A 26,450-nucleotide genomic window follows, 5' to 3' on the forward strand; every position below is an offset into this window, starting at 1 on the left:
TATTCCTTGCCAATTTTATTACACTTGTGTTTCATATTTATAGGATATTTGGAATGATTATAGATTATCTGAATGGTGGGACATGACACAAAGGTATTCATATAGGTGAACATCTTTGTTACTCACAGCTTGAAATGAGCTGCCAAGCAGGGCCACACAAGGGTTGCACTCAGGTAGAAGGTAGGAGCAAGTTGGAAATTTAAAAAGGCAGTTTAAGTATGACAAATGGGGTGGGGTTAGCTAGGTTTTGCAGGCTCCCCGTGGATTGAATAATTTGAATAATTTCACAGACTCTGGGGTCATAAGGGCTGTTGCTGATTGCTTGGTATCTGGCACAGGGGTGATTTGGGCAGGAGAATCTGTGGTTCTGAAGTGTGAGATCCCGATAAAAGGACTGGTTGCAATGTAGACTTTAAAATCTTCTGAAGAAGGGTAACATGGATCTGTCTGTCTAGGTTTTAAAACTGTGATGAGACTGCACTTTAAAGAAAATTATATTACCTTGTGCATTCAACTTCAACTCCTGTGTCCTTGCCATTATCTTTACAATCTTCTGCTTTCTTAATTTCCATCTCTTTTTAATTGAAGGGGCCACAGTTTTTTCCTAGGGTATAAAGAATTGAGTCATAAGATTGAACTGCAACAATTGTTAGGATGCTGCTTGTTTTCAGTGGTGCGCTATTGTGTTAGGAGAGGAAGCTATTGGAATCCAGGAACATTACCCTGAAAAAGAAGGACATCCAGCCCACTAGCCCTATCATTAGACAAGTAAAAATTATCTAATGTGTAACACAGCTCCAACAGTCAGGGTTTTAAGAAAATCGAAGGCTCAATTGAATTAGCATAATTTGAGTAGGATTTATTTAAAAGGATTGAAAGGGATTATCTGTGCAGACCACATGGGACAGTGTGGCAGAAGTGGAGGAACTGCAAGGGTGGTTCAAGAGCTGGAAACAGCAGGAGAGCTTTCACATACCCCTGAGAACAAAAGGAGAGTTTGGGGGGGAGCTTATGAGAAACAGGAAGAAGACAGTGAGACATATACAGAATTTACTTTGTGAAAGAGCAGTCAATGTCAATAAACACAACCAGCTTATGTGAACCTCTCAGGGAGAAAACAAGCAAAATAAATATCCTAACCTCAATTTGTACCCTCTGATCTCCTGCCAGCTTACCCCACTGGCCAAACCTGACAGAAGATAGACTGCACTGGAAGCCACTGAGGTAGTCAGCAAATGTCAGATTTATAGGGCACAGAGGGGAGCAGAGGGGGTAGAGAACGGATGTGGAGAGCCACATGCAAGATATCTTGCATGGTTCTCATATTGTGTACCTTAGGTGCACTTTTTGTCCTTTATCCAGGTGAAAACTATAATCCTAACATGGAGTATGCATAAAATCTCACCATCGTGATTTAATGTCAATTCAGTCACTCTCCCACATAAAACTTAAAATGTTTGCTGCAACCTATAGTTTTCATATAATGTAGTAGAAGAAAAAAAATGGAGAAAAGAAGCAATTCAGTCATATAAAAATAGCTGCTACTCTTCCTTCTTCTGATCATGAGACCAAGGTTGGAATCATAGTGAACTTCTTCTACCACCAACTCCAGATTTCCCTAGCCCTCTATATCACTGCAAATGATCCAAACCTTTGTTCATGCAAGGTTGGTTTCCTTGGGTAGTCTTGTTTTTTGGGATTGACAAAGTTTTCTAGGGATATGGATATTGGCTATGAGAGTTTTGCAGGTGCTCCAGAGAATCCTCTGGATTTTACACATATTTCTACTTGACTTTTTTATATAGCAGCAACCACATTCCTCCTGGACATTGGAATCAATCACCAGGACTCCAATCTACTTCTCAACCTTTTGATACAAAAGCATGAGGACCACAAGCATAAGGTGGCATTTTTGATTTCTAGTTCATCAGATGCATTTCTCTGGCCCATGGTGAAATCATTCTTCCCTTAGGACTGGGATTCCAAGTGCCCTGTGCCCAAGGGCATACATGCATGAATCAAAGACTCATTCAGCAAGTTATTAGGAACGATATTAAAAGTGTTCTTGTCCCCTTGTTTTCCTAGGTTTCCATTTAACATGGATATGTGAGAGACAGAAAATGTCAAATCCTGTAGGAAATTTTTTCAAGAGACAGGGTATTGCTTACTAGCCAGTACTGTGAGACAATTATAGCAATCTGTAGTGTCAAATGCTCTTGGATGAGGGAGGATATGGAAGACCAGTGAATTCCATTGAATTGAGGCCTCTGATGCTCTTTCTTTGCCATTAAATGTATCTTCTGTAGGCAATTTTTATGGAATTCTGCTGTGATGTGTAAAAGTATTTCCCAAAACACAAGTAGGAAAAGTATACCATGTCCAGAACAAGAATCTATACTTATGAGAACAAAGTGTCAATATGGGAAGGTTCAGTGTAACCATCCTGTCACTAAGAATAACTGTCTCCCTGTAGAAATGGTGCTGTATTTGGAGATCAGCATTATCTTTTGCTGTGACAAGTGGGTACTTAACACTTGTGGTGGTTTGAAGCTATATGTAACTAAAAAAAAGCGTATTCTTAGTCCATTGTAATTAGAACCTTTTGATGATGCTACTTCAGTTTAGGTGTAGTCCAGTCCAATCAGGATGGGTCTTAATCCTATTTCTGGAATGCTTTATAAGTGGAATGATATTCAGAGAGAGAGAGAAAGTCACAGAAAGTAAGAAGCTGAACATCAGCAAAACCTGCAAGAGAAAAGATTTTTTGCTGCCATGTACTTTGCCACTTGACAAGCTAAGGACCAGAGATCATCAGCAGTTGGCTGCTGAATGCCACAGAAGGAAAAAGTGTCACCTTAATGCTGCCTTCATTTGGACTTTTTCCTAGTCTCAAACTATGAGCAAGTAAATTTCCATCGTTTAACTTGCTCCATTTCATGGCATTTACTTGAGCAACCTAGAAAACTAACATAACACTGAATGTGACCAAATCAGATTTGCTAAGATTAAGACTATGAAATTGAGTCCATGCATAACTTCTATTCCTGTCTCCATCCCTGTCTCCATGGACTTTGCGGTGAGCCCATTTAATAAACACTTGGCTGGCTAAGAGAAGAAGATGACATTTATATGATAAGCCATCTTATATACATGATTATTAGTCTTTTCTGTGGCTATCTTCTGGTGGGCATTTAGGTGAAATATGAATATCTTAATTTACTGTGTCCAAGACATCTCCCCAAATATCTCTCACTAAGACTTGTCATCACTATTCCAGTGCTCCATGCATGGCTAAAAATAAATCAGTTAGCTACTACCTATGAATCATTGTAGATATTGGTTATAATGTAATATCCCATGAGTCCATGGTTGTGGGCTGAGAGAGATATGGTGAAATATTAGCAACAGGTACACATGAATCTGAGCTGCCTGCACATGCTTTACTTGTGATTTTTTTTTGGACATGCTCAGGCCCGTATCATATATATTACTTCTATTTTATAACAAAATGCTGGTTTGCACGTCTCATTATATGATTTGGTTGATTAGATGTTACCCAGTTCATGATGTTCAGTTTGAGTTGAATAGTCACTTCATGTCCTAGGGGCTGCCATTCAGTTTCTAAGAGTATCACTAGCAAGGCAGGAACTATTTTTCAAATAGTTGTTTTCAGAAAATAGCAAGATCTTACTGCAAAACTCTTGGAGTCAACACTGTGATTTTCCTGTTGGGTCTTGCACAGTCCCTATACCACATTTCTCACTGCAACAGGCATTGGACCTGCCAAGCCTCAGGACCTATGTTCCACAGAAGCTGGCAGCCTGTTACCTGTCAAAGAGGGTGAAGTGCTTGCCTAAATGTGATATATCTGCTTCCAAATCCAAAGATGTCCATCAAGCTTTGTGCCTCTTTCTTTGGACAAGTGGTACAAGGTGTAATAATTTATATCTCCTTTTAGATTGGATATTTCAAGTTTATAGGTTCCCTGAAACTTTACAGGTGTGGTAGTCTCTTGAGCCTTCATAAGGTTTTCTTCCCATTTTCTACTGTGTAATATTACTAAGGGATTGAACGTGTTTGCATCTTCCTGTATACCAAGGCCAGTTAATATCAGATAATCAGTATAATGGACCCACATGATGTTCTGCGGATAAAAAGATCATCTAAGATCCCTCTGTACCATGTTATGACAAAGTACAGTAGAGTTGACAAAACTCTGAGGTAAGATAAAAATGGTTTGTGGAAAATTCATAGTTCAACCTTATTCCCTCATTTCATGGCCCTTCCTCAAAGGACTCTGGCCTTTCTTTAACCAACATAGGCTTGAGAATGGATAAAAGGCCATGAATCTTCACTCTGACAACTCAATTTAGATTTCTTCCCAGACAATTGGATTTTTTCCCTCCCTTTCCCTGTATATAACAAGAGCACCTTGTAAGATTTCTTCTTGTTTGTTTCCGAGTTTTTAAAACAAATACCATACTATGGATTGGCTTAACAAAGGAATTTATTAGCTCAGAGTGTTAGAGACTAGAAGGGTTGCTTCACACTGGGGTTGGATCTTCTGGTTGGCTAGTAAGTCTTTCAAGTTCCTTGGCTTTTCTATCACATGGCAATGCTCATGGCAATGTCTTTTCCTTTCTCTTCTGAAGTTCTCTTGACTTCCAGCTCTGGCTGCTCCTTGTGACTTTTTCTCCATCTTACTTTCACTGTGTTTATAAAGGACTATACTCATCCAGATTAAAGCTCAACTTGATTTAGTTGGATCATACCTTAACAGTAGTAACCTCATCAAAAGGTCCTAGTTACACTGGGCTTATACCCATAGGAATTTGTCAGGAACATGAAGGTACATAACTCCAAGCCACACATCTTTTCATGTCTGGAGAATTTCTGATAAATATTATCATAACATACCTATGAATTAAAACATCCTGTATACCATTCCATTCTTCTGGTTTATTGTGATAATTTTCCTATCTTTCTCTAACAGCTATGAACCACACAACTCTGAGATCTCATTATTCACATTGAAATCAGGAAAACTAATTGGATAGCAGTATCCCTTCACAGCATTATCCAGGACATTATTGGCCTCCTCACCAATTATTTTTTTATGCCTTAATGTCTTGGTTCAAGGATGGTTTCTCCGGGTCCTCTCAGGAAAACAGTTGGGAACTGACTAAGCAGGACTCACATTGTAGGTTCATTCCAAATTCTCTTTTCCCTAAAACTTTGGAATCCATCCTATATGACATGTCAGGAAAGTTCCAGGATATTAACTCTATTAATTGTAGGCCATCATTCAGGTACTGTTATCCCACCTAGTGCCATTCTCAGGTCTTCAAGCCTACCCATTACTTCCCAAATATGAAGTTATTTAAGTCATCCATAACAATATTATTGGATTTAAGCCCACTGAGTCTTATAGTTTCTCCCCCTAAGTATAACACCCATAAAATCCACTTCCTACATATTTCCCAAGCTTCTTCTAATACTGATTAGCAAATTTTCTTTTTAACTCTTTGGATTAAAACAATTTATCCCTAAGTAGGCTTATTCCTATCTGATTAGGCTATTTTGAACTCTTAAATATCATATAGGTCTGAAGGCAATGAGTGGTGATGATTTGTGACAAGAATCAGAAATATTTTTCTGTCAATTAAAAGATTTTATGCTAGAAAGGGTTACCTCTGTAGGAAAGGGATATTTTAAAATTCAAGGTTACCAACCCTGTTGAAATATGCCTAGATGAAATGAGTCCATGGATCAGGGTCCCACTTATGCATCACTAGTCTTCCCACTTTAACATGGTGGACATGATGTGGCAGAGTATTGAATTAGCACCACAACTGTACTCCTTCCAGTTAGACCCAGGGCTTGGACCTCAGTTCTGCAATTATAGAAAATGACTTGAAGGTGACAAAGCTAGAGAGCTTATGGTTCTCCACATGTGTTCCTAATTTTGCATTAAAGATCTTATATGACTTTTCTTTGTATACAGTATTAAAGTATAATAGATGAATTCAGGAAATTAATTGCTATTACCATGGCTATTAATTTTATTGTTGTGTATGCAGCTAAGTGACTCAGATCTTTGATATCCCCATGCTGTGTCCTATACCTGCATTTTATGTCATTCTACCATCAGGGACAATTTATATAATCACAATATGATCCCACACTATAGATTGCCTGTGTTCAATCAATGTCTTATTCATTCCCTCCCCAAACCAGCCAGGAGTTTATCTTGCAAGACTCCAATATATGACCAATACAACACCAGAATCCAATTTTGAGGGTCTTTTTCCTGAGGCCATTTCAGTTCAAACCACTGTCTCAGTTAGGGAGCCAGCAGGAAACAGATGGCACACTCAAATTAGGATAATTTGAAGAGAGTTTATTTACAAAGTGACTAATTACTAAGGTTTGGGTGAAGAGTAAGGAAACCACAAGAGAAATTTCAGGAATGTGGAACTCACAGCAGCAGCAGAGCTGTCACCATTAGCCATGAAGAGATAAAGGGATGGAGGGCTCTCCAGACAGCCTGTATGTCAATTAGAGGGAACCAGAGAGATAAATCCTTCAACTCAAATCTCATGTAGGCAAGATTTTTTCCCCTGACTCATTCTCACAAGGTCTCAGCTCAAAGGTCACTATCTCAAAGAATTTTCTTTGTTCTGTCTAACTAAATTAGCTCGACCAGCCTCCTCCCTCTATTTTCTTCTTTAATAGCACTTATCAGCATCTGACATTATCTTCTCCCACTACAATTTTACATTCCAGTACAAAGTTCATGAAGCAGGAGTCATACATATCTTATTTTTTGTAGTATCCTCAGCAGTCAGAAGGATGCCTCGTATATAATAAATAGTCAACAAACTTGGTAAATGGCATAAATGAAGAAATAGTTGAAAATTTTTTAAAAATGTGATGAGAATGTAAGTCAAATTGTAGTCACACATTGGAGGAGAAAAAGTGACTCAGAGAAAGAGGCTAAAGGGACATTAAATTAGAACAGGGGAAGAAAAGGGGAAGGAACTATAGATGAGGTCACATAGTCCAATATGGTTGAATGGAGGAATTTATAATGTTTTTGTGGATAAGTTGGAAATTGGAGCTGTATTGAGTAAAATGTTATATATTTGGTCTTAGAATAGTTAATGTAGTTTGATGCACACAAGTGAAATGTTGGAAAAGACGGAAATAAAAAAGTGTCCTTCAACGATTGCTTTGGGAATCAATAGCATAGAAGTTATATGGGTGACAACACACATTCTCTGTATGTCTGCTGTTTGATGTCTTTTTTCACAGCAAGCCATGTCAGTAAACGAATCAACAGGTATTTAAGGAGATCCATATGCAAGTCCAACATCACTCCATGTATCACCAAATTTGACCTTATAATGTACAAAGAGCAAGTTTATTTTGGAAACTTTCTAATCTAGCCCACCAACTTAGCTGAAGAACAAATTAAATCATTCTCTTTTCTGAATCATATTCAGATATAAAGTTAATAAAGTTAACAAAATGAACATATATATATATTGTTCAGTAAATGAAGTGAAGGAAAAAAATGGAAAAAAAAAAGAGGAAGAAAGAAAACACTGAGTGCTGAGTCCAAGCCACACATGCTGGCAATGCTAGTTTTCCAGGGCTGCTGTGGACAAAGCATCATAGACAAGTTGGTTTAAGCAATAGGAATTTATTGTCACATAGTTCTGGAGACTAGAAGTCCAAAATCAAGGAGTCAGCAGGGCCATGCTTCCTCTCAAGACCACTGTGCCTTGTTAGCAATTCATGGTATAATTCAATCTCTGGCTCTGTCATATGGCTGTCTTTCTGTCTGCTTCTACATCAGTCACATTTGTCTTGGTCCAAATTTTCTCTCCTTATATCAGCTCTACTCATACTGGATGAGAGTTCACCCTAATCCAGTTTGAACTCAGCTAATAACATCTTTGAAGATCCTATTTGCAAATGAGTTTGCATTCACAGGAATGGAGTTAGGACTTGAGTGCCCCTTTTTGGGCAACACTTCAGTCCATAGCACCATTATTGTGTTAGGCTAATTTCATAGAATGTCTCTTTCAATTCTTATACCAGCTTCTGGAGCTAGATATTACTCTCAATTTACAGATGTTTCAAGTAAAGTTTAGAGAAGATAGACACATTTTCTAAATCATTTCATTCCAAATCTCATCTTTCCAGCACACACTGGTTCTTCCACATGAGAAGAAAGGAAGTTAGCAAACATTCATCATTTTTGAATTACATACTGGCAAACAAGAGTTGATACACTCAATCTGTTAAAAATAGCAACTATTTATTTCCACTGCCTTTGCTCCCCACTCCATCCCCACTCCCCACCAAGTGTGTTCTAGCATTTTAATAGATTTTGACTTTTCTTTATTTAAATTTACTTGATCTAGTATTGCAAACTCTTGGACTTACTCTTCAACTCAAAGTTGGTTCTTCCTATAATGTTCATCCTTCCATCCGTTCTTGCTTTTCTTTCTTAGACAATCCCCTTTGGCCTGTCCTTTTTTGCCTTCTAACATACTCATTCTCACCTTCAGTCTCTCAAGTCACCTTGGGGCTGCAGAGGGTCTGGGCCCAGAATGGTCTGCCAGACAGGAAGGGTGGAAGTCAGAGTTATGTCTGCAGCCTGAACAGATCTTCAAGGAGCTAGATCATCTCTGACTCAGACATTTAAAACTCCTTCCATTTAATCATTTGATACACCATTTGAAACTCAAAATAATTCTCATTTTCAAATAGATTTTAATTATTCACACGTTTGGCACAGACATTTGATATGCAATGATGAATACAGTCATTCAGGTCCTTGAAGAGTGACAATAATAAGGAAGATATGTAGATGAGCCTGGGTCGGTGCTACAGAAGTTCTGGGAGGTGATTAATTCATCCTGCAGGTGTCAAATAAAGATTTCACAGAGGTGAGAACACTTGAAGTTGACCTTGAAAAGTGATAACATTTATCAGTTAGTAGAGCTGTGTAGGAAGAAGGCAGTAGATTGCAAATTACAGAGGAAATTTAGATTACTGTCTTTGTAGGCAGGAGATATACCTGAGAACCCAGGATAAGAATTCCAGTTTCTTCCTTAAAGGGCCTTATTAATGTGGTTTTGTTTACAACAAAACATTCTAGTTACTTAAAGGATATTGAACCCACAGATAACTGAATTTTTTGGTAGGCCAGTGCTGGGCCTGTATTTTAAAATGTGGAATGTTTTCTACCTTCTCTTCATAGGGAGATGCATTTTGGCATTTTTATGATAAGTTAAAATTTGATTCAGATCAATTTTAACCAGCTCTAAAATATAACTTTTACTTCTAAAATTTGAGACCGACAATTTTTTTGTTATGCACAAATCCTTTTGGAATACAATGCAACTTTAGTTGATTTGACCCTAAATCATCCTCCTTCTACTGATTTCCATATCAAATAGCAGTTTCCATTGCCATAGCAAATTAGCTGTCTTCTTGCACAATCTGGACTGTGAAACATATTAGGACATCACGGATATTCTGTCTGATGTTATAATGCTCTTGTTTGCCATTATCATCCATCATTTGATTACTCTCCTGGTGCAAACACTCTTTTGTTTGGAGATAGGAGAATAGTTATCCTTCACGTTTATTCTAACTGTCTGCCATTACCTTTTATTTTGTAAAAGCTGCTTGGGAATATGACTCCAGTGGATAGTTATTGGGAAAATGTATAATGTACTTTCTGGAAACCTATCAACAAGAGACAAATCTCACTATGGAAGACTTGGCTTTGACTTTTCTGGATTGTCTGTATTTTATGTGTCCTAGTTTGTCCTTTGTCCTTTGTGATCTAGAGTGTAAATCAATATGATTAAAAATGGTATGGAGAGATAAGAAAATACACAGATGAAACAGCTTAGCTTGCCTGCTTTACATGTTAAGATGGCAAAGTATGTTTTTCCTTGTCAGGATCTGACACATTTTTGTGCAAATTGCTTCAGAGACCTGTTCATTTAATATATGGCTTCCTCTAGCACACATTTGTCAATGTTGGTTTTTCCCTCCAAAATCAACTAATGAAACCTTTTACAATCAATTGGGAATTTCTCTCTTTAGTTATCTGAATGCCAAATTCTTAAACTGTTCCAAAATCAAATTTTCAACTTTTTATGCCAGTTTTTGACCATTGTGTTAATCTAATTATATGACTAGAACTAGCTTGGCAATTAAAAATGGTGAAGTTATGAAATGGCAGAAATCAGTGCTGGATGCTTTATAATGTTTATATGATTTTACCTTCATAACCACCCTGTGAGGTAGTTATTAGTACACTTATTTCAGGGATGAGGGAGCTGAGACTCAGAAAGAATAATTAAATTATGTACGATTATATAACTACCAAGTGATAGCGAAAGGGAATAACAAATTCAAGTCCCTTTATTTTGTCTTTTTATGTCAGTTTTCTAAAGGTTAAGTTTTAGAACCATATTCTTAACTCATTTGGCTGTGCTTAGAAGACTCAGTAGTTACTCCATGTGGAGGATGAGTTAGTAGGTTAGGGAGAGGAGTGGGAGGTTGGTATGCAATTAATTATCTGCTCCTAATATTTGATAAGAAAGCTACTCTTTTATAGACAACTTAGCAAAGAATTATATAGAAGTATTTATCACCCCAGAAAGTAACTCAAATCTAGCAATGGTGTGCAAATGAGTAAGAAATGAGGACATGGTAACATAAATTCGAATTCAGGAAATTAGAATATGTGGAATGTAAATAAAGAAAAGTGGCAACAAAATGAATTGTGTCATTGTTTAAATGAAGAATATCTTCAAAGCAGAGTGTTCTTTATGGAGCCTAGAAATTAGGAAGTAAAAGAAGAATGAAAGAATATCTCAAGATCATCCAATTACCTTTTTGGTTTCCTAATATACTCTTATGCTGCAAAATGCATTTAAGTTTGAAAGAACATTATTCACAGTATTTTAACTTCGTTAAATACAAATCTTCTTAATGATAGAACTGATTTTCATTTACCAATTTAATGGCATCTTTATGATCATTATTTCTTATAATTGAAGCAACCTTAATTTTAAAAGGTTTGGAAAAGAGAGAAGTAAAAAGACAAATGTAAAAAAAAAACAGTCACTGGCACCATTCACACATATACTCAATTTATGTTTTGTATATTGATATTTTTCATTACCTTCATATAACGTTATTTTTAGTTCATTATCAAGTATTCTCAAAAACATGATTAAAATAACAAATACAATTTTATCACATAGATACACTGTTTTAATGGCTCTTGCACCAATGGGTACTTAGAATATTTTCATAATTTTGTTTATCCTGAAAAATTCTGATATAAATATTCCTGTCTTAAAATCTTTGTGTACTCTCTGATTATCTCCTCAGGAGAGATTCATAGGAGAATCAATGAATTAAAAAGTATGAACATTACTGATATTTTTTGAGACAGTCTGCTAAATAAACTTCCATGAAATTTGTTAACATTTATTCTTATTATTAAGGTTTTGTTATATTTATGTGAATTTTTTAATACATATGAGACTGAATATTAATGAACTAGTTCTATTTTTTATTATATAAGTTTCTTATTGATATTCTTTGCCCATTTTTCTCTCATAATGTTTACTTTTCTTGCTCCTGATTTTTGAGGCTTTCTGTGGATGAGGGTTATTAAGATTTTTCCAATTTAAATGTGTCAAAAAGCAATCCCATTTAAGATATTTATGGTAATATTTTTAAAAAGTTGTTCAGATCAACCAAAAATTTCCCCTATATTTTCCTTTATTATTTATCCCTGTTCTTTTATATTTAGCAGGACTTGCCCAACTTGAGTACAGTTTTATTTGCATCCTTCATGGCTTCATCCATTTAATTCTTAAGTCAGTCTGGTATGTATATTCATCTGCTCTGAATTTATAACTTGGTAGTGTAAAAAGTACTGGCAAGTGGATAAATTAAACCTTCAATTTGGTGTTCCTTTCCTCCACTTTTGTCTTTTTCCAATCCAGTGTCAATATTGCAACTGAAGTGGTTTCATACTTCCTGTTTTCTAGTTTCTCCTGTTAATTATGTAGTTACAAAGACATAATCAACATGGATTTTGCTTCCTGGGATCTTAGACTTCCCTTGAGATGGCAAGGTCAATTGATAAATGTGGTTAAAGAAAATTGTAAGATAGCTTTTCAAAAATGCCACTTGGAAGTATGTGATAAATGGCAATGAGGGGCATCAACAAATTTATACAGAGTTTTCAGAAGAGAGTGCTTGAAGGGCTAGAATGCCTGTTAGAACACTTTAGGAACCAGGATGAACTTGAGTTAGATCTTGAGATATATGCCGAAGTTAACTAAATAGAACTCAGTTGGAGCAAAAGGAAGGGCATCATGTTATCAAAGAGTACAGAATATTGTTAATAATGTGGGCCAGTTTGTGGTATACAATAGTAAGGATATGTTGTTATGACATAGTTGTATTGTGGTTTCCACATAACTATAGAACATAAATAGTAGGAGTGGGCAATATTGAATTGACATCTCATTTGTGCTACAGTTTGACTATGTGGCCTAAGAAAATTCACTTAACTTCTCTTTATATTTACTTTATATTTGTGAAATGAAGAAAATGGGTTAAAGGACTTCTCAGGTCACTTTGACCATACACAATTTTATTGGTCTATGATTCTATGAATCCTTAGAATTTTAGACACCTTGGTATCCTGGAGTAGATTGGAGGAGTCCACTTATCAATATTCAAATCATTCACTTATGCAGTTATCTGTTCTTTCCCTAATTAATACAGTCAAACCCATTTCTTTTCAGGTTCCAGTCTCTATCTACCCTAGCCAAGTGATTCCATATGTACTTTTTTGACTACTCTACACCAAGACAGGTATTAATTTTTTTTAGGTAAATATTCATTTTACTTATTAGCACCAGTTGAACATAAAAATTATATATATCAAGAAGCACCCTCAAAGTGAGCTCAAAGTATACACGTAACTGAGATCATTGACCCAGAGGTTTAAAAACTAGCTTGTTGTAGAGTGAAATTGCCATGGCTAACAATTTTCAGTAACCCCTGATGGTTAGAAAACTCTCAGAAGGTCTGTGCATTGCTCAGTTATTTTGCTCCCCATAGATCTCACTCAGTTGTCATGCCAACCTCCTGGTTCTTCTTGATGTGAAAATGGCTGGGTATTAACCTGGGCATTTTGAAAGATAAGCTGTTAACTTCCAAACAGAAGTGATTTATGATGCATTGGGTGGGTTGCCAAATGTTTGTTCCAGTCATTTCAGTCTTCCCAACTTTATAAATCCTTCAAGTCACATACTCCTTCCTTCATATAAAAGAGAATTGAACTTGCTCATCATGGTTGCTGAAAAGCACTCCATGTTTTGGTATTTTTCACTGTTAAAAATAATCCAGTGAATTTCTCAAATTTATTGATATACAAGTCTTCTGCCAACTAACATCAGAATGAATTATTGAAGTCAATTACTTATCAAGGTACATAGTTGCAGATTTCAGGGGTGTTTTGATGATCTACTCTTCTGAAGTACTATATATAATGATTTTTCATTGGACCCTCTTGATTTCAGATATTATAGTTGTTTATTTTATTACTAAAATTAAATATTTAAATGAATTACCAAATGAGGGCATTTAAAATTGTTCAGTTATATTTGATAGATAAATAGATATAGACATATGCATACATCATACATACATAGAATAAATAGACAAATAGGCAAATAGATAGATAAATAGATGATAGATTTCTTTAGTTCAGAAATGTGCCCAATCTCAAAAGGTATATGTGAAATAGTTCTGTCTCTCTAGTTCTTCAAAAAGGCATCCTGCTCTTGAGCAGGAACAAACAAACAAAAAACACTAATAAGCTCATTCAAGTAACAGAATCCGGCAGGCAATCTCTCTCAATATTCACTTAGTTATGAATTTTCTTCTTCCAAACCAGGAAGTTTTCCACTCATCAATCTATCATCTCACCACATGGACAATGAACCCAAATCAGGCTTCTGAAGGAAATCTGTGCACTTCACCCTTAGAGTTTCTCACTCTGCTCCTGCCTTTACCCGTCGCTCTTCTCTTTCACCATCTATTGTAGCTCCTTATCTGTAGTTTCTGAGCTGCATGCTTTACCTCACCAACTCGAAGCAAGTTTACTTCCTTCACTTTGATCCCCATCTCCCCCATTTTGACCCTAATCCTTTGTCTTTGATGCTGCGATTCCCAATTGAAAATAACTCAGGTGTCCAGTTAGATGGTGTGGCTGAGCCTCTCACTGTGGCTCTTCACCCCATCTGAGGTGTTGGCTCCTTTCTGTCGTTGCTGCAGGAAACCTGGAATTTGGTGGAAATTGCCACAGGATCTTTTGATATAAGACATTTGGAGTAAGGCTTCAGCTTGATTGTTATTCTGTTTGTTTTTCAGATAGAAAGCTTTATCTTACCTAAACCCTCTTATCAGTTATTTTATATAAAGTATAGATTTCAAAGCTTGCTTCATTAGGTTGTAGCAATGTTTGAATAGGATAACATATGCCGAGTGCCTGGTAATGTGTCTGGCCCTTACTATGTATTCTCCAGTTTGTAGAACAAATCTGGAAACTCCCAACACTGAATCTTGTGTTTTATGAGATCATCACATTTTTCTTAACACTACAGTGTCAATAACACCTCATGGGACATCACTCTTCACTAAAGAATAGAGCAAACATTGACTATACCCTGAGAAATCCATATCCTCTTCCTGGAAAGCTTGAGAAAGGTAGTTTTACCCCTTAAGCCAGATTCGGCTCCTGCTTGTTTAAGAGAGCAGATACCACATTTATGGCCTCCTAGGCCTCTGCTAGACATAAATAAGCCCTTTAGAGACTCATTCTTTATTCAAAGAGATCGCGTTATCAAAGGACCAGTTGATTAAATTACTGTTGACTATGACTTATTTCTCTAAATAAATAAATTCCATTTTTCATGAAATGACATGATCTGCAATTTTGAACACTTTTAAAAAAATTTTATAAAGGTTAAAATCATAAGGCAAATCTCAGAACCAAAATCTTACCCAATGGATGTCCATTCTGTCTCCTTATCACCCCAGAATACTCACAGACTTTTGAGAATAGAGAGTCATTCACTTCTGCCATCAATCAAGGTAATGCAGGCTATTTATTTGTTTCATCTCTGGCTGTTTATCTAAGATAAAGAAAATTTAGTACTTCAAAATCTGGGGAATAAAGTAGGTTGAGGGACTTGGAGGGGAAAATGAGTAAAAGTTAAAGTAAAAATGTGAGGTTTTCCCCCCTCATTTCTAGTTCTCTAGTGAAATGATAATAAACTGCAGAAATTTCTAATAAAAAGAGCATCATAGAACATCGAGGCCAAACTGAAGAGAACTGATAAAATTTCAGTCTATGCTGTCTGGTGAATGGGAAGACCCTGAAAACTAAGTAGGAAAGGAAATAATATTGATAACTCTTGTAAGGAAATTATGGCAGAAATTCTTATAAATAGTGGGTGCAGTGGAATGGCTGTCATGTCCATTGTAGCACCAATGCAACGAGAAAGGGATCCTCAGTTGTGAGAAGATAAAGACATAGTTGTACCAGCTGTTAGACCAAAGTGTCCTCAAATAAACTTAAATAATTTTCTTGGAAAATAAACTCAGAAAAGGTCATTCTGTGATCATGATGTAACATCACCAATTAGAGGGCCATTCTGAATGAATAAAGAGACAAAGACATTCTGCAACCACAAAATTAACTAAGTATTCCTTTTCCATCTAACATGAGTAGCTACTATTTTTTTGTCAATGACAATTCTAGTCCTACATTCACCTTTCAGCATCCTAAACATAATCACCCAAATGCTGTATCATCTACTTACCCAAGCTTCCAGAAATTGGCCTTTGAAACTGGCTTATGGTTCCTATATCCTACTTAAAATCACCTGAAAGGGAGGGACAATTGCAGAATGGAGGAGTTAAGACCTCCTCCACAAAATAAATTCAACATTGGGAAAATTTGTTAACATTAACCAAAGGCATCCACCAATCCAAGGAGTGTTTGAGAAAAAATTGCTGAGTCTCAGTGACAATAGTAAGCTTTCTGGCATTGTAACTTGCCCTGTTACTATTTTCTTTTCCCTTGCTATGTGCTATCTTTGAAAGCCTCAATCCTTGAAACCTCACAATCATGGTAGCTAAGAAAATCACCAGCCTAAAAGCTATTGAAAGGAGCAGAATGGATTGGATGCTCAAAAAAAAAAACCCCTATACCCAATGTATTGTCATTATTTGACCTGTATGTCAGCTCCCTGCAAACCTCCACTCGTAGGGCTTGTCTTTATATACCTAAATCAGAGTTGGCTCAGTATGAACAGTCCTTTCCCTTGGGAAATGGTCACAAACAACCAGCAACAATTATTTATATCACAGCTGCCTAAGGCAGCAATTGACAACTGGGAAAAATAAGAAATGGACCAAAAAACTAAAAGGAAAATATGGAAATGGTAACTGTATAGGGCTTTGAGAAACTTCACTATATACTTAGGATTCTAGAGACGTTTGTGCATGTGCAGGTTTCTGGGCAAGACCAGGAACGATAAGGTAAATCTCTAAACTCTCACCTCTGGAGGACCTTGAGGCTCTATCTGAATGGAAAGGGAAGGCCAGGGCAGAGTTGTAAACTGTTGGGGCATTGAATGAATGTATGTGTGCGCACGCGACGCATACACACACAAACACAAACCTTCAGCAAAGGCTGGAAAAAGGACAGGTTCAAGTATTTAAGGAATTCTCTGTCCAATTATTAATTGTGTATAGCTAATTAATTAGTTTGTTGTGTGTAGCTAGTTAATTCAGTAGTTACACACAGCAAACTATATAGATTTTACAAACTGTAGCTCAGGAATGCTGCTAAAAAGCAAGCAAAAGCAACAGCAGCAGTAACAACAAACAACAACAAAACTGGGTGGGATCTGATTCCTAGAGTTACCACATTTTATCATTTGAAATATCCAATTTTCAGCCAAAATTTATGAGACATGTATAGAAACAGGAAAATACAGCCATTATAAAGGGGGAAAAACATTCAGTAGGAACTCTTCCTGAGGAAGTCTAGATTAATTAAAATTTGATTTGATTTAAATGAGTGTGATAAATAATTTCAAAGGAACAAAAGAAGCCACAATTTTTGAAGCTATAAGGAAAGTAAGAGGAAAATGTCTCAAGACATAGAGAATAGCAATAAGGAGAAAGAATGAAATAAAATGTCTGGAGTTGAAATAACTAAAATAATTGAAATTTAAAAAATTGACTTGGGATCTATAGCAGATTTGAGCCTTTCCCCGTGACTCACAAATAAACACTGCACTGAGGACTAGATATATTAGCTTGGCTCTTAGGAAGGGATGGGATTGCGGGCTGATTCCTTTCTTGGGTCACTTTTACATTCCACAGCAGATAGTCTGCCCATCCATTCCTTTCCCCTTTGCCCTGAACACATGTAAACATTCCCAGACTAAGTATGCAAGTTTCAAGGCATCTAGCTCACCCTCACAACTATATTTGTTACTGGTAGGGAGGGAGTGAAGTCCTGATGTGTAGGCACTGGAGGAGTGCATGTGTGACATCTGCTACATGTCATGACATCCCCTGCATCACAGCCATCACATTGGAACTCACTGGTCATGGGGGACTGATGGGCAATAGTGAAACTTTGTTATGTGTCATACTATCTCCACAAAAGCCTAGTGAAGTACATGTTATTATTAAAGACTCAGAGACATATAGAAGATATTCAGCATGTCCATTTTTTTTTGATAGTCACAGGCATAACTTTATTGGGAAAAAAAAGTGGAGGGTGGCAGGAGAGGCCTAGGAATAGTTCTGGTGGCAAGGTGGTGGCTTCTTATCATCAGGAGGGCAATCAGTGAAGTTGGCAGCATGGCAGCTGTGTTCTGGAGAGCTGACATCTCTCTGTTTCTGTCTCTTCTTCTGTGGATGTCTCTGATGGAGGTAGTGCCTTGTCACAGCCACCCTTAGTCTCCTCTTCCAGGACAGTTGCAGGGAAGACAGAGGGTTCTTCCTCCTGAGGTCATGTCTCTACTGTGAGGCTTCCCCCTTCCCTTTCCACCTCCTCCTGGATGGGGAGTACCTCTCAGGGGTGGGGCCATCGCAGCCACATGCTCCTCCTCTGTCCCAGACATCTCCACTTCCAAGAGCAGCTCAGCTTCCACTTCAGCTCAGGATGTAACTTTGGTGACTGAGGAGGGCAGAGCTGGAGGCAGGGTTGTGAGGTGGAGGCCCATCTTCTACCTCCCCTCCTGCTGAGCTGAAGTCAGCCCTTATACCTCTTCCAACTCTTCTTCTCCCTTCTCATCTTCCTCTTCTTCTTTCTCTAAGTCACCTCCACCTCCTCAAATTCCTCCTCAAATCTTGTTGTTGAGGTGGTTTCCCACATTGAATATAAGTGTTTCAATTCTAAAATCCTTTATTTCATGTTGACCTTGTTCCAAAGATTGATTATTTTGTTGTAAATTATCTAAAAGCAAACAAAGCTAATTTTTCTTAGTAATCATATATTTCTACCACAAATAGTTGTGGGTTTTTTCCCTCCTCTAAGCCTTCTCTTTCTTTCACACTTGCACATGTAAGAACTCCTGTGGCTTGCCTTAGTAACAACTCATAATGAAGCAATTTATGTTGAAATGACATGCCATTTGATAAGAAGGCATCTTACTGTCTAGCTCAGAAAAGCAATATATTTGTATCTATTTCTTCTTCCTGGAATCACTCAGTAGTGTGATGAACTCCAGTGTGGTCAGCTGTTTCTTGTTCAGCATAAATTCTTCTCCATTACAAAAGTGGGGTATTGTTTTCTATAGCCTGAAACTTCCGTTTCAATTTTATTTTATAAATTCTCAAAATACAAGTAGCTGGTGACCCCTTTGCAAATGGCGCTGTTACATAGTTGTTCATGTGCTGACTTAGCAACACTTATATTTATATTTTACAAAGTGCTTGGATTCCAGAAAATTAACTTTTATTTATTTCACCTTTAAATCATTGTCAGTCAACCTTGCTTCTTTACCAGTCTATATTTGTTGATTTTGTTTTTTTATCTACAATTGATTCTGGTCATCTTTTTGCATTGTTTTCATCACGGTTTGTTTTTCACTTTGATTTTGGCCACTGTTTTAGTTTCTCAGTGGGTAATTGCTTTAAATAGCATATAGTGGGTTGGCTTAACATCGGGACTTTATTGGCTCAGGGTTTCAGTGACTAGAAAGCTTGTTTCCTCCCAAGGTCAGTATCTTCTTGCTGGTCAGCAGTCTTTGGGATTCCTTGGCTTTTCCATCAAAGACAATTTACATGGCAATGTTTCTGCGTTTTTCTTCCAGTTCCATTGATTTCCAGCTTCTGGCTACTCCCCATGGCTCCTACCATGTACAATTTCCTTTGTTTAAAAATATTTCAGTTATATTGTAGTAAGGCCCACCCTCATTCTGTTTGGACACACTTAACCTAATACCATCTTTAAACCTATTTAGAAATGGGTTCACATGTATACAACCTTTTGTGGGGATCATGATTCATTCTGCAATAGGCTTTCTCAAAAAAACATGCTTCTTGCCTTTCCCTTCCATTTTTATTTCTTGTAGGAAATTATGACTAGGGTTCACTGTGTCTGAGGACGTAGTTATATACAGCCAAATGTACTCTTCAAATTCAATTCTATTGAGACAGGGCTGCTTTGGAAAAAAGGTGAAATTTGGTGAGACACGTAGGATATACTTGCTTTCTCTCTCACCATGTCTTGTATTCTGCCAATAATTTCTGGTGTGACTCTGAAAAAAAATCACTTAACTTAGTAAGCCTCAGTTTCCTTTATTTTACAATAAGCATGGTAACACCAATCTTGAAGGATTTTTCAAAAAGTAAATGAGATGATGTAAGTGAAGTGCAGCATATATAAAAACTTTGCAAGTGGTAGCTAATGTTATTATAAAAAGTACTATAAATTATTTCTCTGAAGCCCAGAAAAATGAAATTCTACTAAATAATGTCTACTAAACTCATATCTATCCGGAGCAGGGAATACTTTAAAGGCAAATAGGCCTTTATTTTGTGGTCTATGGAGTACCTTGCTAATTTTCTATGTTTAGAAGCAAGATACAGGGAAGAAAATAATAGATATTAAATATTTTTTTCCCTGAAGCTCTACATTTTCTCATGGGAATTTCCCCACATTTCTCCAGGATTATTCTACTTATAATTGTTATTGTCATGATTTTAACTATTTTATCACATAATCAGTTATTGGTCTCTAATTCCCTGCTGGTATTATAAGAAGAATTAGGAAAGGAAATGTATTATTCAATAATGACCAGCTTCTATGCTGTCCCTTTATTATCTCTGCATTTATGTTTTTTTTTTTTTTCACATGGGCAGGCACCAGGAACATTTATGCTCTTAATAAGAAGTTTCTAAATTCAAATTTTGAACTTGAGATAATAGCAGCTTGGAACGGCGCCTGGTGTGGAGAGTTTATGTATTCAATTTGTTCTGCCAATGACTCTCTTAGCTGTTTAAAAAGAAAACACACTGTTATCATCCTACAAACCATAAGGAGAAACTAAGGAAAAGAGGAAAAGAAGTTAACGTATGAGGCAGTGTGAGTAGCAATATGAGTAGTGTGAGTGACAGTGGCTGTTCTCACTACTCTTGTGCTTTCTTGTTAAGTTGGGTGTGACCAGTGAGTTTTCTGTGGCTTCTCTACTAAATCCAGTTATCTACATGTTGCTACTTATTACTAGAGAAAGGTGGCAGAAATTTAATTTTTGCACAGGTATGCCTACACAGTTTTAAGATGTTGCTTGTCTGAAGAATAGTTCATTCGTGACCCACAGAGTCACAGAAAACTAACCAAAATTAAATGCTATAAAAGAAGTAATATGAAATTTGGAGCCATCCAGAACTAGATTTAGATCAAAGATAGCCATTTAATCTCCCCTAGCCTCTATGAAGAGAATTAGTATATATTTTTCTTATAACCATGCAAAGTTTCATGGAGTACAATCAAATATGTGTATAATCTTCAGCAAAAGTAAAAGGCATAATAAGAGTAAGTTTCTTAAATTTTCCCTAGAAAGAGTATATAAAGTCTTGTGATTGGACATTTTGCATAGGAGAACTGCATCTTAACTTGAGCTTTTAGAGTACTAATCAAATTATTTTAAATTCTTTGTCACAGTTTCAAAACCTCCATCATGTCTGGAGTCCAATTCTGTTCATTTGTTTGTCTCTTTGCAAAATTGTTTGTTGTTTTTTCTTGTCTTTCCATATGCTTCATAATCTTTTTTAAAAAAACCCAGTTGTCTTGTGTTGGAGAATAGTGACTGCGATAACTAGATTTTGTGCCAGAGAATGGCAATAATGTATGTGGGCTTGGTTTAACTTTTTAGGAGTTGAGCTGGTGAGACTTGATGTTGTGGTTACCCTCAGTGCAAAACAAACTTTACGTCTTTCTAATTATATACCATATTTAGTATGGAAGCTAGTTTTCTCAATGTCTGCTCTACTATGACTTTTAATTTTCTTTCTTTGTTCTCTACCTTGGAGAGGGTCCCTTTCCACTTCCTGCAACTCACCCAGCCTTTACCTTTACTCGGTACTTATTAGCCTGGTAGTGGGTTTGGGGTATGCATATGGATTTTATAAAATGATAAGAGACTCTCAAAAATGTATGAAAATATTTTTATCACTTAGACATATGGACAAATTCCTAGAAAATGTAAACTATAAGAACTCATGTTCAAAGAAATAAAAATCTTCAAGTCTTATATCTATTAAATAATTGAAGTAGTGTTTGAATATAAGCCTCTCCCAAATGCCAGGCCAAGATGTTTTTGTAGATGAATTCTACCAAATTTTAGGTAACAGATTATGCCAATTAAGAACACTATCCCAAAAAGAGCAGGAAAAAAAGAAAAGAAGAAGAAAAAATACTAATAAACTTATTGCATATGACCAACATAACCCTGGTTCAAAACTAAATAAAAGCTTTACAAAACTGAAAATTAAATACAAGTATAAAAGTATTAAAAGGAACATTAGCAAACTAAACCTAACAGTCTATAAGTATTTTAAAAACTTAATGTCCTACAACTTGTATAGCTTTCTCGTAGATATAAGGGTGTTTTAATGTGCTGCATTAACATAGTACATAAAACAAAAACATATGTAAATTTATAATGAATAAACTCATTTTACAGTTTTAGAAGCTCCTTCAGCCTGCAGTGTCTCATATTCACTCTTAAGGAACTGAGATCTTACTCTTCCAAAATGTCAAAAAGACCATCTTACACTCCACCTTCCACCCCAGCTCCTGCAACCCAAATACCAAGCACACAATCCATACAGTCATCTTGCCTACAACAACTGCAGGCTGGGAAGGAACCCTGGTACCAACAGCCAGGTCACAGGATCCTCTGGTATTACAATTCCAAAACCCTCAAAGCCACCAGATAAGCCAGTGATACACTACATGAGGTACAGCTGAAAGGTCTGAGACCAAGTAAAGTCTCCCAATCCTGACTTAAAGTTGTGGGAAATTGGCGAGACTATTGGTGGCATGTGGCACAATCTCACTGATGAAGAGAAAGAAGAACATTTACATGACTATAGCAAAACAGTTTGAGAACAATGAAACTATATCTTAATTCCTTTCCCCTCCATACCTTACTCACAAGAATGCAAAAAAGTCTTGCAGAAGCTGCTTTAGAGGAAGAATGTCGACAGAGACAGTCATGCATGGGGAAAGGAGAACCTTACATGAGGATTCAGCCTGCTGAAGATCCAGATGATTATGATGATGGCTCTACAAAGAAGCATAACAGCCACCACCCATTTCCAGAGAAACTACTGCCTCAAAAGTGAAATCCTTAGCGAGACTGTGATGTCAGAAATTTGGTCAGCTGTCAGAGAATGCAAGTCCTCAAATGACAGATCCAGGCCTTAATGGTTCATCAGTGAAAATGAGAAGCTGAACTTCTTCAAATAGAAGAGTGACATCAGGAAAAGAAGAGGAAAATTCCTGAAAAGTACAGATTCAAAATGAACTTAAAAAGGGGTATGGTTTGAAGGTAGAAGTAGATATGGAGAAAATTGCAGCTGAAATTGCACAGGCAGAGGAACAAACCTGCACAAGGAAAGAGAACAGGGAGAAAGAGGCAGCAAAACAAGCTGAAGGCAGTCAGAGCAGCATTGTTGCTGAGGAAAAGCTAGCATCTAATGAAATCAAAGAAAAGAAGGAAGATGAGAATATTCCAATGAAGACGGATGAGACATGCCTTGAAGAAACAAAAGCTACAGAATGGCGAAGAAGGCACATGAGGACAAGGAGAGCGGGCAGGAGGGGATCAACAATATGGCTGAGGAATGAACCAGTGATAGCAACTCAGGCTCAGAGAACCACAGTGCAACAGTGCGGGAGCCGCTAACAGATTCCATACCAACAGTGGAGACAAACGAATAAATGTTGCCTGATTTTATGTGTTCTAAATACTTTTTTAAATGAGATAATTTTTTTTTGGTGTTTTAATGGTGCTATGTATTTGTATATTTATTTTTTTAATCTAATTAAATTATTTATTTATTTATTTTCTATGCTGTATGGTGGGAGTCTCATTTCACTCTTTTTCCATGTAGCTGTCCCATTATTGCAGCACCATTTGTTGATTTTTTTTTTTTTTTTTTTTTTTTTTGCGGGGGCAAGAGCACCAACTGGAAATTGAACCTGGGTCTCCTGTATGGCAGGTGAGAATTCTACCACTGAGCTACCTTGGCACCCCACTGGGTATTAATTTTATTCTTGTCCATATCACACTACCAAAGGCTTTTGGCCCACACAGCATCATGGGCCTAATGGCACAGTCACATTTCCCTAAGCAATTGTGAAGATGGCTCTTTTCTTTGGATCTTGTTACTAGCCCTCAAATGATGAAATGCTCAGGTTGAGGAAATGCCAACTTCTTTGGAGAATTATCCTTTGATGCTATAGAATCTACTCTTACCATTGCCTTCCTACAGCTCACTTGGGTGCCTACTAAAGCCATAGCTTTAAACCTTTCCAGTCCCCATGCATAGCATCCTGACAGTCCCCTCTCCTATTTACTTCTGCAAAAAGTAACTTCATGAAAATGTAATCATAAGAATGTGATCATTTCCCCTTTTCTATTTTTAATCAAAATGTCAGGTGCCAGGAGTTGTGCTAAGGAATTGAGTATGGCCTTCATACACTTGGAACAGACTGATCCAGAAATAATGGCTGTCTCTGTAGTTAAAGTAGTTGCTAGTTCATGAAACAGTCATTTAAGTGAACACAGCGCATACACATTATCCATACTACTTTTTGTTGAAATTAATTTAGGGTACATTCTGGTAAATTCAACTTATTTTACAGAAAAAAAAATACTTTATTACCAAGTTTTCCAAAGACAGAATAGACCACAAAATTTAAGGAATTGAATATCCTTGTAATGGAATAAATAAATTCAAAATGATTCATGAATTCCAGGAAAAAAATACAGCTGAGAATTAAGCTCATCCACTTAAAACTGTTTTACAGTAAGCAAAACATTCAAAACCTCAAGACTCAGGAACCCACAGGGGAGCTTACCTTTTTGATAAATTCTTAGCACAGTCTTGGGGATTCAAAACAAGACAATTTATGATATGTATGTGTCACAAAAACTAGAATCAATTTTTACTGAAAAGTGTACATCTAATGGTCTGTGTTTTATAATGTCCAACTATAATAAAAAAAAATTTTAAGGAAAAAAAATATTTTAGACCTAACAGAAAAACTGTGATGGTGGTTTAGAATCCCCATATACCTCACATCACATTTTCCCTATTATAAATATCTTAAAATTAAATTGTTACAGTTAATGAACCAATATTGATACATTATTATTAACTACATTTCACACTTTATTCAGATTTCCTCAGTTTTTACCTAATGTCCTTTTTCTGTTCCCGGATCCCATCCTGGATGCCACATTATATTTAGCTCTCATTTCTCATTAGATTCCTCTTGGCTGTTACAGTTTTGAAGACTTCCATTGTTTTTGAAGACCTTGACAGTTTTAAGGAGTGCAGAGCAAGTGTTTGGCAGAATGATCCTCAGTTAAGATGTGTATGATGACTTTTTCTCGTGATTGCACTGTTTTTGTTATTGGTGGTATGGTGGTTTTGTTTGGAGCAGGAAGACCACAGAGGCAGTGTTGAGATCATCCTATCGTATCAAGGGCACATATTATCGACAGGACTTATAAATACTGCTGTGAACCTGATCACGTGTCTGAGGCAATAGTCTTCAGATTTCTTCCCTGTAAAGTTACCCTCTCCCTCTGTCATGGTCAGGTTCATGTGCCAACTTGACCAAGTGGTGGTACCTGTTTGTCTCGTTGGGCAAGTGCTGGCCTGTCTGTTGCAATGAGGACATTTCATAGAATTAAATCATGGTCATGTCAACTGCAACCACAGCTGATTCCATTTATAATCAGCCAAGGGGAGTGTCTTTTGCAATGAGTGATGCTTAATCTAATCACTGGAAGTCTTTTATGGAGATTCAGAAGAGGCAGACTCTCTTCCTGCTTTGGCTGGTGAGCCTCTCCTGTGGAGTTCGTCCAGACCCTCCACTGGAATCGTCGGCTTCACAGCCTGCCCTGTGGATTTTGGACTCTGCGTTCCCACGGTCACATAAGACACTTTTATAAATTTTATATTTGTGAGGGTTCCCTGTGGATTCTGTTTCTCTAGAGAACCCTAACTAATACACCCTCCATCCCCTTTCATGCTGTATTATTTGGAAGGAAATCAGTCACAGTGTGCTGCCAACACTCAAAGAATGGAGAGTTGCATACCAGCTCCTTGATACTGGAACATCTACATAAATTATTTGGTATTCATTTGCATGGAAGATTTTTCTATTATCACTTTTATTTTATTTACTCAATTATGTATTTATATCTGCATGGGACTCACAAATATTTATTTCATAATTTTGGCTTTAATTCAATGCTATTCCACTGATGGTTTCACTGCAGTTGTTCTAGCTTTAGCAAGTGCAAGCTCTGAAAAATTGTATCTGCACCCAAGATCTGCACTAGTTTTGTGCTGAGCATTTTTCTTCTAATTTGCTTCTTGCTTGTAAATTGTGTTTATAATATTTTTGGTGCACTGAGAATTTCAATTTTTATTCTATTTTTATTTTTCCTTTGGGATTATGTTTAGAAATCTCTTCCCTAATGAAAATTTTATAAAATTTCATCTGTAATTGCTTGTAAAGCATGATTGCTCTGTGTGATACCTACCCATTC

General features: G+C 36.8%; 1 long non-coding RNA gene and 1 pseudogene across 1 annotated transcript in view; both read left to right on the forward strand.

Annotated features, from left to right (window-relative positions):
* LOC143676258 (uncharacterized) overlaps nucleotides 1–26,450 on the forward strand; it is a 30,685-nt gene that overhangs the window by 1,383 nt on the left and 2,852 nt on the right. The window contains exons 2-3 of the long non-coding RNA XR_013171954.1: nucleotides 11,858–11,933; nucleotides 12,864–12,933. This is a non-coding gene — a long non-coding RNA (uncharacterized LOC143676258). The remainder of the gene's footprint in view (nucleotides 1–11,857; nucleotides 11,934–12,863; nucleotides 12,934–26,450) is intronic.
* On the forward strand, nucleotides 22,411–23,602 carry LOC143676765 (SWI/SNF-related matrix-associated actin-dependent regulator of chromatin subfamily E member 1 pseudogene; annotated as a pseudogene).

This window comes from Tamandua tetradactyla, chromosome 3, assembly GCF_023851605.1.
Source record: "Tamandua tetradactyla isolate mTamTet1 chromosome 3, mTamTet1.pri, whole genome shotgun sequence".
In the NCBI taxonomy this organism is placed as follows: domain Eukaryota; kingdom Metazoa; phylum Chordata; class Mammalia; order Pilosa; family Myrmecophagidae; genus Tamandua; species Tamandua tetradactyla.